Genomic DNA, 5000 nt, shown 5'->3' with positions numbered 1-5000 from the left:
TGATGAAGCATAAGTTGGATAAAAAAGCGATATGCAAAATTTAAAGGCGATGGGTTTGGCTAAGTGAAACAGAAATAAGAAATATATAAAGAGCTATGTGAAAACATTAATCGTGATGTTATAGGTTACAAGGAAGAAGAATAACTATAACAAGTTTGAAGTGCATAGATTATGTGATAGATTATCAAGTAGAAATCTGATGGAGAGAGAGAGAGAGAGAGAGAGAGAGAGAGAGAGAGAGAGAGAGAGAGAGAGAGGAATAATGAATGAAAGAGCTGGCAGAAGGGGATGTACATAATAAGGGACGTGTTTTTATGTAGCGTTGCACCTCCAGTACTCCCAGACTGTTTGCAAGAGATAAAGTACTTGTCTGGAGGGACTGGAAGTGGCCACATTGTTAAGATTGGTTTACATGGGAAAGCTGTTTTATGGAACTTTCTTTTTACCTTTACTTTTCTTCTCATATGATTTAGTCAGTGTATGAAACCCTGGGAAAGTAACATTTTATCAAATGTTCTTCTCCATCTCGGTTTCTATCATTCTAATGCATATGGTGTTTAACATATTTTCCGCTGAATCTGTTATCTGCTATGTACGTAACTTCTTTTTCTATTTTTCATATAATTAGAATAACACCATCTCCAGGTGTGATTTCCATTATGAATACTTAAACATTATTCGGTGATTTTTTTTATTTCTGAAATGTTCCATTTCAGTTTTCTTAACTTAGTAGCTCTGTTATTCTTTTTCATGCTTTCAGTAAAAGAAATGTCAAACGGTTAATAATTTTGCTCTGTTTTATGTAATACAAATGTGCATTATTAGCTTTTAAGTGCGTGAATTTAAAGCTATTTAATTTTATTATAGAGAATGGGGACTTCTTTCAGTTTCAGGTTAATTTTCAAAAATTATAAATGAAAGTAATATAGGCCATTTCGGTTTATATCTTGTAAGATTGCCTTGTATTAGTTGACTAGTTGGCCACTAATCTAGGTTATTATCTATAGAATATTTTAAATTCCTTTTTTGATGCAGAGAAGATAAGAAGGAGGAAAGATAGTTATTTATATTTATCCACCTCACGTGCGTGTCGATAGAAATCCATAAAACTTTTCTAAGGGTTCTGAATTATTTGCAAGAGGTCACATAAGTAATTAGAAACTAATTTGCAATATTGATATTTTCTAATATAAATCTCAAAGTATATCGTGTGTGAAGAGTATCATACATATGAAAATATTTCGGGTATTGGAATTTTTCCTTAAAAATATTCTATTGCTCCTTTACGAAATTATAAGTACAATAATTCCATTTTTTTCTCTTTTCAGGTGCTCCAAAATTTCCCTTGGTGAGTAACAAACTTTCCTTCAATCAGTAGTAAGTAATAATGATATATGTGCCATTAATATGCTAGAAAATGCTATCAGTAAATAGCGTTATTCGAAAATCTGTTTCAGTATCAGTGGGAAATCTTTTCTTAAAAAAAAAAAAAAATTTACGAAAGGTTTTATTTCATTCGTCCAAACATTGATAATGAATTAGGATATTGTTGAGATGAAAATGGCTGGTGCCTGATGATATATTCTGCATATATATATATATATATAAATATATATTTGTATATATTACGAGTTTTTACAGCATTCTCTAAGGTTAAATGCATCATACTCGCTACGTTTACTACAAACATAGTAGAAATTCATTCTGGAAACCGTAGTGTATCATATTGACTGAAATGTAAATGTTTGTACTTATTCTATTTGCATAATTTTTATCCATATGGTTCAGCATTTTTTATTCATGAATATTTTTTTGTATACTGCTCGACAGCCGCATTAGAAATATTAGCAATTATTTCATAAGATTGGTGAACTTTATAAACCGCAAATCATCTCTGCATATTCTATTTATCATATAATTATTAATTGAAATGGGCTGGTTAACTGATTTGAAATAACTAAACACTCAAGAAAACGCACATGAAAATATTTAAAAAATTGTATAAAAATACAAAAATAAAAATACCATGCATTGTGTATGCGTTCTGAAAAGAGTATGATCGAATGTGTCTTAAATAGCCCTATCCTAAAACAAACAAAATGCAGCTGTGTCCCTTTAAATTCAGAGAGCATCGAGGCTGATTAAATATTTTTGTGGGCGAGGCAGCGGTCAGCTTTAATATTCCCCGACTTTTGTTTTGGTTCTGAATGACTCGAGGGAGTCGGGGAGGGGAAGGGTAGGGGGCTATTGCCATGTTGACTGTTGGGGGGAGGGTTTGGTAGGTGAAATTTCAAGAGAAGCCATGGAGTAGGGATTTGGTAAGAATGAAAAAATAAAAAAATCTGGAAAATGAAAAAGTCTGGGATTAGAGTTGTGAGTAAAGTAGTGATGTATTACGCAAATGCGTATGTGTGTGTGAGTGTGTGTGTGTGTAAAGGTGAGCATCATTCATGTGAGGATGTGTATGGAAAAATCCCTTTGGTATGTATAATATAAATTGTTTTGTATATAGTTTTTGTAACCTTTATTTTGTGTCAGTGTAATTATTGATAGTTTCATATGTATAGATAATTGATTCTCTCTCTCTCTCTCTCTCTCTCTCTCTCTCTCTCTCTCTCTCTCTCTCTGTATATATATATATATATATATATATATATATATGAATATAGATTATATATATATGTATATACTGTCTATAAATGTGCGTATATATATGTATATATATACATATATACATATATATATCTGTTTATATACATATACATGCATCCATCTGTTTAAAAATACACATATTTTATACACCTGCATATATACATATGTATGATATACATGTACTACATATATTTATATATACAGTATATGTATATATGTATGCATATATATAATATATATACATATATATATATATATATATATATATATATATATATATATATGTATATACTGTATATATATTTATATACACACATTTACATATATTCCACTTAATAAGTGGCTGACTTAATGAATGATAAAGTAATCGTTACTCTCACTTTGATTTATTATTATTATTATTATTTTATTATTATTATTATTATTACAACAACAACAACTACTACTACTAAGAATCATTAGTTAACTTTAATTACCAAGAGCTGTATCTTATTTTTATTTGCCGATGAAATGACGAACAGAAAGACGATATTATGCAATATTATCAAACGTAAACACTCACACACACACGTATGTATATATATATATATATATATATATATATATATATATATATATATATATATATATATATATATATATATATATATACATATATATGTGTGTGTGTGTGTGTGTACGCAATCGTACTGCTGTTAGAATAATATTGTGTAATTATATGAAATTGTATGAGGCGAAATTGTTTTATATAGAGTTTCAAGTTTATTTTATTATTCAATTATTTTCAGTGGTGGAATATTATTTCCGAAATATTTTTTAAATCATAAACCTTATATGCGTGACCGCTTTGTCGCTGTTTTTTTTTTATTGTGTATAATCTGTAAGATAAAGTTTTATAGAAATTTTAGTAGGATGACTTATTTTACTAGTGTCGGTTAGCTCTGTAAGAGGCGAGTTTAACTCATTGGTCTGATTAATCTCTTTATTTTAATAATAATAATTTACTAGCGTAGACCAATATTCTGAACTTACTTTAATGGAATTATTACTCTGTGCCTCATTACTCGTCATCATCCTGCATAAACATCAGCACTAAGCTCAACTTCAGCGAGGCATCTTTCTCCGCTCCCGGTCCTTTTTTTTGGCGGCGTCGGGGACACTGCTGGTCTTATAGATCGCTCCTGCAGGCAATGCACGCCCTGCCCTGCCTTTGCGGCGGTCGCTGGCTCGCCAAAACGTCGCATGATGCTTCTCTCCACTTCGGGCGGTTAGTAATAGCGGCAGAATGTGATTCTGTTCTTCGGCTTTTGAGGCTTCGTTCACAAGCAGAACATTGTGCATTATACGGTATTTATGAGGAAAAATTCATATAAGTTTTTGTACAAAGAATTTGAACATATTTTGATCGCAAAATTATTTTTAGTTCTTTCCATTATTGATTATTTCTCTTTAACCATAAAAAACCAGATTTCACGGATTGATTTTATCATGCAGATTCAGATATAGGCGTTGTTTCAGCCTGTATGAAGACACACCATGCACAAATATGTGTGTATAAATTGTGCAATATAATATTTGCACAGTAGTTGGGATGTACGTTATATATATATATATATATATATATATATATATATATATATATATATATATATATATATGTGTGTGTGTGTGTGTGTGTATATATGTGTGTTTGTGTGTGTATGTGTATATGTGTGTGTATGTGTGTGTGTATTTATGTAGAGGCTATTGTAAGGCTAATTTTACAGCACATGATATTGATTCTCTATGCATTATTAAGAGTATAACTATGTTTATTGATAGATTATTTCTTTTCTATGTTGTGTATATATATATGTATATATTTATATATATATATATATAATGTGTGTGTATGTATGTATATATATAATTATCATCTCCTTCTACGCTTATTGACACAAAGGTCCTCATATATATATATATATATATATATATATATATATATGTGTGTGTGTGTGTGTATATATGTGTGTATATATATATATATATATATATATATATATATATATATATATATATATATATATAATTTTCATAGAGGTGTTTATGTATGTATATATTCGCGCTACCGGCATTAATATCTCAACATTTTTATTTTCTGCGTATAGTATTTGCTAAAAGAATATATGCATCCGGGTTTTTCGTGTCAGCGCTTGCAAGTGATGCTTAAGGATATTTTTACTACTCTTCTCCAAGTTACTTCGCACCCGGCAATTAGTTTTGTTTTTATTTTGAGTGCTTAACTTCTGTAGATTTTTTTTTATGAAAGACTTACTCGTATTCTTTGTGTTTTGCATCGTTTAATATTC

General features: G+C 29.7%; 2 long non-coding RNA genes across 3 annotated transcripts in view; one reads left to right on the top strand and one right to left on the bottom strand.

Annotated features, from left to right (window-relative positions):
* Positions 1 to 5000, top strand: part of LOC137628369 (uncharacterized) — a 626091-nt gene that overhangs the window by 191279 nt on the left and 429812 nt on the right. For both annotated transcript variants that reach the window (XR_011041352.1, XR_011041353.1), the window contains exon 2: positions 1329 to 1348. This is a non-coding gene — a long non-coding RNA (uncharacterized lncRNA). The remainder of the gene's footprint in view (positions 1 to 1328; positions 1349 to 5000) is intronic.
* Positions 1 to 5000, bottom strand: part of LOC137628370 (uncharacterized) — a 331990-nt gene that overhangs the window by 119295 nt on the left and 207695 nt on the right. The window lies entirely within an intron of this gene.

Source organism: Palaemon carinicauda, chromosome 36, assembly GCF_036898095.1.
Source record: "Palaemon carinicauda isolate YSFRI2023 chromosome 36, ASM3689809v2, whole genome shotgun sequence".
Lineage (NCBI taxonomy): Eukaryota > Metazoa > Arthropoda > Malacostraca > Decapoda > Palaemonidae > Palaemon > Palaemon carinicauda.
Note: the sequence above shows the minus strand (reverse complement) of the source record. Positions and strands in the feature narration are given on the sequence as shown.